Below are 12192 nucleotides of genomic sequence, written 5' to 3' on the forward strand. Positions count from 1 at the left end.
TGTATCGCACCTTTCTGGAGTAAAAAAAAGATTGCCGACGAATATGACTCTGCCTAATTATGATTCGAAACCTTACGCGTGTTCATTTCGCGATGTATTGGCTGGCGTGGACAATCTGTCTCGTGCGACCCCTTGCAATCGGAGCAAAGTGTGGCGCCATTGCCTCGCTGGTCGAGATATCGCGGGAGGCAGTGCGCAGGTGAATCGTGGGTGCGATTCACAGAAGTCGCCGCAGACAGACCTCCGCTCATGCAACGCTTTGTTTCCTTATATGGTGTCGGTCGACGTGCTCTCCGCATGTCATCGATGAACGGACGACCACGCACTAGTCTGGCGCCATCTCGTAGCCGAGACAGACTCTCGCCCTGTCCCCCTCCTCCGCTTTCCTCCTCGCGCTCTCTTCGCTGTCGCCGTTTTTCATGCCCCGCTGCTCTCCGAGTTCGCTCTTTCATACTTCGATGTACACGTTCGCTCGGTTACTCTGACGGCGAAAGTCAACGCAGGAACAGGTACCTAGCAGCTGCGCTCCGAAATTATGGAGAAAAAAAAATCAATTCACCAGTGCTTCCACTTTGGGGGGAAAGACGAGCAGCGAGGATGTGGCGTGCTTTACCTCAATCGAGCCATCTATGCATACATAGGTATTATTATTATTATTATTATTATTATTATTATTATTATTATTATTATTAGTGGACACAGAAGACGAATGAATCTTTTGACTGTGCAATAATTTATTCTTATTCTTTTATTAGGTAGACATGTGTGCAAGTACCACCGCATAGCAAACGGGAATTCCAAAATATGTACAAATCCACTGTGAACTACCTAATTAGGAAAAGTAGATGAAACTCAGCGTAATGTTAGATCAGCCTTAGTGGCTAATTGTGGTGCAATTTCTTTCAGTGTAGTTCCCATAAAACGAGAGTTACAGCCGTTTTCTATAACCATTCTCCCTCAGTAGACGGCCACGTATTAACAGCAGACGGGAATTCAATAAAGTTTACAACTTCACTGTGAACGAACTAATTAGGACAAGTAAATGAAAATCGGCGAAATGATAGAGTCGTCTTATCTGCCAATTTAGGCATGTTTCTTTTCCAACATGCCTACATTAGATTCAGGTCTACAGAGTATTCGCGTGAAACTGGAGACGAACATTTTTTCGTGTCGACGCAACCCTACATGGACGGACATCGACCACTGACGGAGGGTGTACCATATACAGCTTCTATGTAAAAGGAGCCGTGGGTCTCACTTTTTAGTTTCGTGAGCTGCTTTGCCGGTCCCACATATGTCGGTAAGTTCGCGTACACTCTCCGTTGCAGTTACTTTACTCTTTGCGGTGCTTCGTCATTCTCAATGTCTTGGGAACTAGCCCAATCTTCAGTCATGGTCCATTTCAAGCAGCTTAGCGCAACGAGATCCACCAGTGGCGAGGGGGGTGAACATGCCGGTGCTTTTGCGTTCGCCGTCGATGCACAGCAAACAGCCAGGCGCCGGACGCAAGTAGAGTTGGGAGGCGCGGGGAAGGAAAACATGTCTTAAATTGTGCCTCCGTTTAGCGACAGTGGGTCGAACAGCATCAAGAAAGCAAGCATGCTTTGTTTCCACTGACCGGCCATGAAGAAAGCCATGTATGTATATACTAAGCTTATGCTTAAAAAAGGACGGCCGATGTGCGAACACAACTTTTCAAACAATTTTGCAAACGGACACAAGAGGGACACGGGGCCATTATTGAACGTAATTTATGATGCCACTTTTATGAACTGGCACGACTTTTGGATTCTTCCAACAAGAAGAAAAGGCACTTGTACACAAGAAAGATTAAGAATGTGAGTAAGGAGAGGAAGAAAAGCAGAAGAGCTTTTGATAAAAAAAAACTGGTATACGGTCGTAAACAAGAGAAGGCTTCGGTTTCAACTTACGGCTGCTGCGATAGCGTCTTCTGAAGAACATGAAATGTTGAAATGGGCAGTGCAGACATACTGCCAGTCACCAGAGCTAATAGCATCCGCTGTATTCAGGAAAAACGATGAGAAAATGTTCAGCGAATGCATTGGCGATACTGTAATAGATATTAAGAATGCCACGAGATGGATGATTTAGGATATTAACCTAAGCACGCTCCGAGCTGTAATCGTTTAGCACAGGTCTAGAAACGTTTGGGATCGCTTTTTACCTGCTTCTCGACAAACTTAACGTATGCATCACTATCGCTACGCAGTGATAACCTATGAAGTAAACCACGCAATTCCTCCGAAAAACATGTGCGATAGCGAGCAGGACAAAACTACTTGCAGGTATTGAAGGCTGCCAGAGCAAATTATACATCATCAGTAAGGATGCCATCCGGCTTGTTGACATGTACAGCACGGTACAATGCAGACCAGTCGGCATCACGGAGATATTGGGAAAGACCTACATGGTCACCGTTGGGAAAAATAAACCAGCGCACAGGTTCGCTCAACACATGAATCAGCAGTGAAAAAAATCCCATATTCGAGCGGAACATGCCAGTGGTGAATAGGAACCAAACTGCTAACAGCAACAGAACACTCACCAATGCAGATATTAGTCATAATCAGATCCATAACACTGCCAGCTGAATTGTAACACCAATAAACTGCGTTAATCCAAAAAATTCCACAGAGAAGAACGGCTCACTACAGCGAAGGGATGATAAATATATATATGTCGCGCGTGAAGACACCCCAACTATAGAGGGAACATTGAAATCAGCAGCTACTAGGACATAATATTTTGCTACATCAATAACTTCAACTAATAATATGTTAAGGAAACTGCACGTTACTCATGTTAGGAGTGAAGTCGGCTGCGCAGAGCGGCACATTGTTGCCACGTTTAACAGGAACTTCAACCCACGCAATGTCTGGCAAAATCTCAAGGTCCGCTCGTGGGTGCGGCCCGCGACCCCTGCCGGCCACTAAACCAAGAGTGGGTGGGGAGGGCTTTTTCAGGACACAATAAAGTTATTTCCTCCTCCTCCGGCACGCCACTTAGCGGTAAGATTATTCCGCACGGCCATCAGCACGCCACCGCCGTATTGAACAGGTTCATCATAAACGCGATCGCATCTGTTAACTGTGTATGCCGGTGAAAAGGAATTCTCGGGCAGTAAGTCGTTGCAAAGCCAAGTTTTAGTTAAGGCTACAACATGGTACGAACAAGCTGGCACGTTCTCGCACAAATAGAAGGATTTCTTGCGTAGACCACGAACGTGTTGGTCAAAAAAAAAATTACCGACGATTACGTTACTTCCTAATGCGAAATTTGAGCGCAGCAAATAAGCTGTGTCACCTTATCGATAGATTGAGGCAAATAAATCGAGCAACACATGTATGCGCTATCACAGAATTTTTTTATTTTTCACACGTATTCCTTTAACAAAGACTCCACTAACAGTTCTTGACAGTCATGAAGGAAGCTTTGTGGTCGGAGAAATAGACTGATATATGTTCGACTTGGTACACCAATGCTTGATTCTCAAAGACGAGATCTATACAAGTGCCTCGCGAGGTTGTCACAGCCGTGGGACGCGTTACGAGCGAGAGGAACGGGATGTTCTCCCGCATAAGTGTTAGGAAATTGCTGTTTGTCTAACGGCAGCGGCAATTTCGGCTCGGGCGGTGCACATATACAGATCCGCCGCCACCGATCTGGCTCTCTGATTGCCACCGCACAGGGCGAACGGCAGCGGCAATTTCGGCTCGGGCGGTGCACATATACAGATCCGCTGCCACCGATCTGGCTCTCTGATTGCCACCGCACAGGGGTTGCATTGGAGGAGGAGCGAAGAAAGGAATTAAGTTCGAGCCGGCGCTTTGACAACCGGAGACTCGCAGGAAGAGGGGGGAGGGGGGCGGCGTGTACACCCAGCGGCAAACGATGGGGGCAGAAGCGCGCGCAGCAAGCGGACAACACGATAAAGGCAGGAGGGAAGAGATAGCAGTGACTGACTCATGCCGCTGACGCCGATAGTGAGTCAACCCCAGCTGCGGAGTTGGTTTCAGGGACAACGCCGCCGATGCCGACACAAACAATATGATACCCTCGCTTCCGCAGCGCTAAGAACCAGGTCTAGCCGTGGGAAGGTGGTCACGTATTCGTCGACGCGCCGGGGCCTACGTGAAATAACCGGCGCGTCGGCAACTGAAGAGCACCCTATCCGCCACACAAGAACAGGGGGGGGGGGGGACCCTTTCCTCCTTTTTCGGCATGGCGGCGACGGTGTTCTATGTAGTCACGTTATCTTGACTCTCTAGCGGCGTCAGCGGAATCCAGCGGTATCAGTCGGTCGCTGCTAGCGCTGGGGGGATGAAAGGGGGGCGGAACTGGTTACGAGGCCGACGACAACGCCGACGACGACGCGAAACCCAGGAACGGACGCCAAAGAGCTGCGCTCTAAAACGGAGCACTTCATCAGTGAGGTTAGAAAAGAAATCACGTTATATTGTCGCCGGCGTCCCTGTATGCACCACGCATGCAACTTGGACTAAACTTTCCATTGCCAAGCCCGACGTGACAGAAGCGGTGACGACAAAATCACCGCGGCTTCCTCGGGAGCGTCCCCATTAGCTTCTGGGGCTGTCGAGCAAGGTAACATGACGTCATGGATCTAAGTGCGCAGCCCTTGTGCTATCTAGGAGGCGTTGGTAAAGCGTCTGGACATACCTTCCGGTTCATACCTTTAAAGACCACTCAGTGGCGTCCACTTGGACAATAATGCTGTCGCATTCACACCTCATAACAAGTGCTTAGGCGTCCTGGGATTTTTTTATGTTGGCGTTGTTGCCGTCGAATATGGCTCATACCAACTACATGCATCGGGCGGCCGTCGTTAGCGGCGCGTAGGCGAACAGCACTGCGAACGACAGAAGTCAGTGCACTGGCATGTGAAGCAGACGACGGGGCGAAGGTGCTGGCAGTGCACCAAGTGATAACGCAATGCCGGTTTTAAGGTCTGACCTACCAGAAAACGCATTTCCTGTGTCTTCTTTTGAGAAAGGTCACCTCTTGTACGAGGCAGGCCACGTTCGCGGTATCAGGTACTACATAAAGTAGAAAACTTGTGCAAACTGCGATGCAAATGCACCCCGCCAAAAGAGCCCGACGCCATAAGCTAAGACGTGGAGCTCCAGAATTTATATTCCAGTTGTTATTTTGCTGTGCACGTTAACATTGGCGCGTACCTAATCATTTAAATACAGGAAGCAGGCAGGTGATGTATCAAAAATATGTGATACATATCATTGGGTATGTAGCATGAGGCTACTGGGTACCTGCCCCAGGAGCCAAGGGGTATCTCCCGCTCTGCAATGAACCTTTTTTGACGTCAACTTGGGTGAACGAAAGTATCACGACGTCATAACTACACGGTGACGTTTCCGTGCCGCGATATTTCTTGCAAAGGAGGGTCGTAGTCGACGTTGTGGTGTTTTTCGAATCTCAGAAAGTGCGTTCTTGTGGAATATGACCTTCAACGTCGCGTTTGTGCGCTTTAACGGTTCGCGTGGGAGATATTGAGCTTATAGGCTTACGCTGCCACCAAAGTGGTGCAAAATGACTGTTCTAATTTTCTCTTACTCATACAATGACGAAGTGCTTCTCACAAGACTACAAAGATTTCTTGACGAACTGCAGTGGTTAGGAGCGATAACATGCAGGCTTGCGTATCCATTTTTCGGCTCCAATAGCGCTGTGGTCGTCGGTCTGGTAGTCGTGTACGGTGGGATCGAAACCCACACGCTCGCTGCTCTCATGAAGACGCAAACTCCAGTGGAGCACCACTCTGTAGAATGGAACGACCTGTTCTTGTGTAAGCTGTTGCACCGCGCGACCTTATCAATGAATCGACAATGAAATGATGAAGGAGTTCAAATGTATCACACTTTTTTAGACACAACAGTAACGACTACATCGCGTCCGACACAGCACGAGCTAAATCACTTAAGTGTGTGCGCTCTAGCTTCCATTCGGCTACAAGAATAATTGAGTTTCTTCCTTGTGTCACGAATGGGAGCGTGTCGGTTTGTAGCATTCTCGTATCGTGGAAGCTAACGCTTCGGAAACCGGTGTTAAACTGCACCCCCGCTTTCGGGACCGGGTTTCACTTCGTCGTCCTTTACTCGCTGTGCGCTACGAAGATGCTGCGAGACATTGCACCGCCTTCGGTTTTAGACCAGGTTGTATCATATCTCAAAGACATCCTTGCTCATCAGCGTGGAGCCCGCAGAAAATACCCGCCGCCTCACCCACACCTTAACGGGGAAGAGGCCGCCGATTGGCGTAAAATACAGACCGGGGTGTTCCCCCATGTAAAATTGCTAAACGCCGTGTATCCCACTCGTTATAGGGCCAACTGTCCTTGGTGCGGTGGCATACCTACCCTAATACACATAACCTGGGAGTGCACTAAGCACCCTCATAGGCCAGATACCAGTAGGACAATGGAGCAGTGGGAGGCATAGCTCGCCCGCTCCGACCTGGCAGGACAAAAGTCCTTAATTAGCCAGGTCAGGCAGGCGGCAGAGGCCACTGGGGTCCTGGACTGAGAGGCTCCGACCACCCCTCCTTCAAATCTTTACAATTGCAATAAAGTTTCTCTCTCTCTGTTGAAGTAAAAAAAAATGCCGACGATTACGATGCTCCCTATTATAATGCGAACCCTATACGCGTTTTCATGTATTGGCTGGCGCGGACAATCTGTCTCGTGCGAACCATTGCAATCCGAGCCAAGTCTGGCGCGGCTGCCTCGCTAACCCCAATAAAGTTTGTGTGCTTTAAGGTGTCAGGTATCTTCCGCTCCAGTACTTGTTGTGGTAGACGAGAATAAATAGCCACTCACGTTTATTTGTAGGACGTGCAAGGTGGCATTCCCGAGGTTCTAGTGACCTGCGGACACATTGTACTCCCACTTTCGTATCCGCGTTGCCGTTGTCGAGTCGGGTCAGCCGACGCGCTTCTGGGAGGCCGACTGCGAAGAGCCCGCGCTGCACTCCGCCGTCGATAGAACCGTCATCTGACATCTTGAAGGCAACGCTGTCGAGCTCCGTTTGGCGTCAACCGCAGTAAGCATGCTGACCGCTTGTTTGCCTGCTGCCATATTGCCCTAATCGCGGTTAACGGCAACCGCGGTCACACTGACAGTGTTTCGCTGCGTAACCGCCGCTTCGCCTGCTGTGTAACCGAGCTGACCGTGGTTACCGACGTCGTTAAGGACGCGCTTGTAACGGAGGAATTATGATTTACAATGGCAAAAGAGCGAGTACGCTTTCCGAAGCATGTCAACGAAGCAAAAACGCGGGAAATGGTTAAAAATAGAGCAGTCATATTTGTGCTAAACCCTGGTGTGATAAAATCTTATCGAAGCTTTCAGATAAGGTTCACTGCTACATGTGAGATATAGTCCTTGGGCTTCGAAAAGACATGAATCGCCAGTTTAGAAATTGTCGTTTAAATAAGTTATAGAGAAGCCTTGTGGTCTTGATGTTGTTGAAACGAGAGTCCTGCAATGGAAAAGCTAACAGTCGGGCTCCATTATGACACTTCCGCTGCAGAAGCATTTACGCCAGAGTTTGATAAGAGTTTGAACTGTAGAGGCGCAGAGGCTCTGTCCAGCGTTTTACCTTTACCTCTGCGCCCTACACGGAGAGAATCCGTGAAACCTACAATAAAGGAAAAAAAAGCGATTTAAGCATTTGTGTGCCAGCAACATTTTCCGCGTACAATGTCTGGTGCCAGGATTGGTTCGTCGAAAAGCTAGAATTTTTATGCGAAGCATATTACGAGAGCTCAACCCAGCTGCTCAGGCGCGGCGGTGTCGCCTTGAAGACACGTGACACCGTGACATCACGACAGAGGAGAAGTGGCTTTGGCTCAACTCTTGCAAGACGGGCTGGGTGGGAATCGAACCAGGGTCTCCGGAGTGTGGGACGGAGACGCTACCACTGAGCCACGAGTACGATGCTTCAAAGCGGTACAAAAGCGCCTCTAGTGAATGCGGTGTTGCCATAGAAACGAGCTGTTTCTAGGGCGTGCGTCTCTTGCTCAGGCGCACATTTCGTTGCCGCGCCGAACGCTGCTTTGCTCGACGCTCACCGCGTCCAATGCGGGGCGCGTAGTCGCTGCCCTGTAGCCCATTGTCTTACACCCCTTGACGGGTCGACGGGAACGCTGTCGCGTTCCACTCTTGAAGGCGAAGCAGTAATGCATGAGTTGGTTCTTCGTCTAGCCGAACCAAATATAGCCAAGCAACAGCAGTTCACCAGGCTAAACAGTCGTTCAACAACTAAAATAAAGGCTAGTATGCTTCGCATACTGGGCTTAACCTTACCTAAGCCACAGCCATTTTTTCACTACTTCTCCGAAGACGCGTCTCCATATAGTCTTGCCTTTACAGTGACATCCCACAAGCACGATTGCTATGAAATGGGCTAATTGGTGGCTGTTCATATTTGGTCATCCGCGAGCCCGTTACTAAGAGCACCGACAAGACATGAATCGACCGCGTGTTAGTGTTTAGTGTCTGCGCTTTTAGTAACGTGCTAGCGCATAACAAGGTACGCACCCCAGAACGAAATCACTCGGTATCTCATTCGACAGCGTTGGCATTTGGGATGTTACATGGAAGCAGGTGTTTCAAAAACACCACATGCACACCCACATTCAGTGAACCCGCGATTTCCATTTTCCTCTTCCGGAAGGACGCTACCGAATTCAGTATATTTTTCCTGGGGAGTTTCTCGAACCTGTGACTTTTAGCGAAGACACCAGTTCGTGCATTGAGGAGTGTCCGAGGCAGCGCCAACTCGTTTTTTCTCAACGGGCGGAACTGAACATATGTCACCACCACGGAGTCTTTTCTTTCCATAGTGTCGCGTTTGTAGCATCGATACACCGCTGCGCACCCAATGTGGGCCCTACTAAATGATGGAATTACGCGAGCGAACCATTGCACGGCATTTAATTCGCACGATTTATGGGTTCTGGCTCCGACGAGAGCGGTCAATCGTGGTGCTGAGTCCACTGTTGCAGCCTCAGTATACGTGGCAAGCGCAGCGTTCTACAGGCACCTCTCCGATGCGTGGCCGAACGTCGTCCTCACCACCGATCACCACATAATGCGTGGGTGCTCTCCTGCTGCGCTCGGTGCTCACTGACCTCCGCTCCGTAGCGCCCGCAATTGGAGACTTTTAGCGTGTCCGCTATTCCGGCAAACGGGGGCGGTCCGGCCGTAAAGGTGAGCGGCCGGAGCAGTGCAGCCGCCTGGTGTTGTAGAGCTCAACCAGGCAAACACAGAGCTAAAATTGCAGTAACCTACCTTATTCTGCTTCGCTGCTGGTGCAAATTTTCGGAAGCGGCGTAATTGTGTTCATAATTACGCCGCTTTTGAAAACTTACACCCCAGCTAAGAAGATTATAATAATTGGCTCGGGGTTTAGGTGGTTGAGCTTTGCGCCACCAGCAAGCGCCACCAATCTGGCCGCTCACGTTTACACCCCCGCTCATCCGGCAAACCGCCCGCGCTTGCCGGAATACCGGACGCACTAAATTTCTCTGTTAAGTGGAAGCCGATCACTACGGCAACGCTACCTGGCCACATCCATGATTTTATTAAGGCGAAAGCCTTATGACTATTTTTCAACCCAAACATGTCCAGTAGTATAATAAAAATGATTAATGATTAGCAAAGTTAATTAATTATTGATTAGTGATTGGATTAGGGTGAACGATGTGACCCATGGAAGGGCAGAAGCGTACTTTGCATGTCCAGCCTTGTCTTAGTCATCATTGATGATAAGCAAAGTTAATTATTGAATGATTACCTGATTAGATTAAGGTGGTTTAGGGTCAATTAGTGCGGATTAAAGTGAATTAAAGTGGATAAATATGTATTAAAGAGAATTAGGGTGAATTAAGGTTAATTAAGGTAGCTTAGCATGAATTACAGTAGATTAATGTCAATAAGGTGGATTAAGGTGATGCAAGAGGAATAGTGTGGATAACGGTGGATGAGGGTGAATTATAGTAGGCTTAACTTACAACGATTTCGCCTTTGTGCCTTTTAGGCTATAGCTAAATACATCAGTTTTTTTTAGCCTCGGCTGTGCGACGGACAGACCAGAACAGGACAGACCAGAACGCTGGGGCGTGGTGCGTGTCTCTCTATATGTCCCCACTGCTTGTTAGTAGAGACAAACAGATAAGTGAAAATCTTATCTGTGTCCTGCTCTACGCAGTCTAGTCGTGAACCCAGCACACACATCCCACAGTGTAATGTGACCATAGTTGCGGGGGAAAAAATACGATTATTGGTTACCCACTTCTATTTAAGCAAAAAGCCTTAGAAAGTGAAAGGCATAAAAATAATTTATAAATATTGCTCGGCTGACTTAACAGTTTTAAAACAAAAAAGTCAAATATCAATTAAAAAACTGGAGGACGCCTAAGCTTCTCTTTTATGAGTGCAACGCGAGTGAGTACACTTCAAGTACCCATGACGTTACCCGACCAAAATTTGATAAGTAATTTAAGCTTCTGTATGCATGCAATATCTTCCGAGATAATCTAGTTCGATATCTGCTTCAAGGCTACATGATCCTAAAAGCCAGTGATTCTTCATCACTTCTCGAAACGCATGTCTCCACATAGCCTTGCTCTTGCAGTTGCATCCCAGAAAAGTGCTATGAAAGGGGTCTAGTTGGTGGCTGTTCAAGCTTGGTTATGCTCTAGCCCGTTACGAAAACCACATACATGAAACGCATAGACCCTCTGTCAGCGTTTAGTGTCTGCGCTTTTACTAACGCGCTAGCGCATAACCAAGCATGCATCCCAGAATCAATATCCAAAGTATCTCATTCGATACCTTTGGCATTTGTCACGGTGATAACGTTGCACGGCCATGTTCAGACAGCCCCCGATTTCCATTTTCTTCTTCTGGAATGACTATCTAAATGAGTCACAAGAACAGCACAAACCACAAGAATAATCTTTTTTCCTGGCCAGGCTAAAGCCAAGCCCGGCGCGCGACGGAGAATAACCGTCGCAGGAACAAATACCTTGCTTCTGTAACGCGAACAGCAAAACGTTTGGGGGAGTATACTTGAATTCGACATTAAAAAAAAATGGCTGTCGCTTAGGTAAGGTTAAGCCCAGGATGCGAAGCATACTAGCCTTTATTTTAGTTGTTGAACCACTGTTTAGCCTGGTGAACTGCTGTTGCTTGGCTATATTTGGTTCGGCTAGACGAAGAAACAACTCATGCATTACTTCTTCGCCTTCAAGAGTGGAACGCGACAGCGTTCCCGTCGACCCGCCAAGGGGTGTAAGACAATGGGCTACAGGGCAGCGACTACGCGCCCCGCATTGGACGCGGTGAGCGTCGAGCAAAGCAGCGTTCGGCGCGGCAACGAAATGTGCGCCTGAGCAAGAGACGCACGCCTTAGAAACAGCGCGTTTCTAAGGCAACACCGCATTCACTAGAGGCGCTTTTGTACCGCTTTGAAGCGTTGTACTCGTGGCTCAGTGGTAGCGTCTCCGTCCCACACTCCGGAGACCCTGGTTCGATTCCCACCCAGCCCGTCTTGCAAGAGTTGAGCCAAAGCCACTTCTCCTCTGTCGTGACGTCACGGTGTCACGTGATTTCATGGTCACCGCCGCGCCTGAGGAGCTGGGTTGAGCCCTCGTAATATGCTTCGCATAAAATGGCTGTGGCTTAGCTAAGGTTAAGCCCAGGATGCGAAGCATACTAGCCTTTATTTTAACGCGACAGCGTTAAGGAGCTCGTGTCGCAGAAAAGCCGGTGTCGTCGGCGTCGGCTCAGGCGTGCGGCGCTTGCTCAGGCGCACATTTCGTTGTCGCGCCGAACGCTGCGTTGCTCGACGCGCACCGCGTCCGATGCGGGGCGCGACGCCGCGAGCGACGGCGGGAGTTGGAGCGCCGGTTCTCCTCTGTCGTGACGTCACGGTGTCACGTGATTTCATGGTCACCGCCGCGCCTGAGGAGCTGGGTTGAGCCCTCATAATATGCTTCGCATAACGTCGGCTCAGGCGTGCGGCGCTTGCTCAGGCGCACATTTCGTTGTCGCGCCGAACGCTGCGTTGCTCGACGCGCACCGCGTCCGATGCGGGGCGCGACGCCGCGAGCGACGGCGGGAGTTGGAGCGCC

At 49.3% G+C, this 12192-nt stretch overlaps 1 protein-coding gene across 10 annotated transcripts in view; it reads right to left on the reverse strand.

Moving 5' to 3' along the window:
• Window positions 1–12192, reverse strand: part of LOC135896562 (MYG1 exonuclease) — a 631131-nt gene that overhangs the window by 399544 nt on the left and 219395 nt on the right. The gene's annotated exons all lie outside the window — the stretch shown is intronic.

The sequence above is a fragment of the Dermacentor albipictus genome, chromosome 9, assembly GCF_038994185.2.
Source record: "Dermacentor albipictus isolate Rhodes 1998 colony chromosome 9, USDA_Dalb.pri_finalv2, whole genome shotgun sequence".
In the NCBI taxonomy this organism is placed as follows: domain Eukaryota; kingdom Metazoa; phylum Arthropoda; class Arachnida; order Ixodida; family Ixodidae; genus Dermacentor; species Dermacentor albipictus.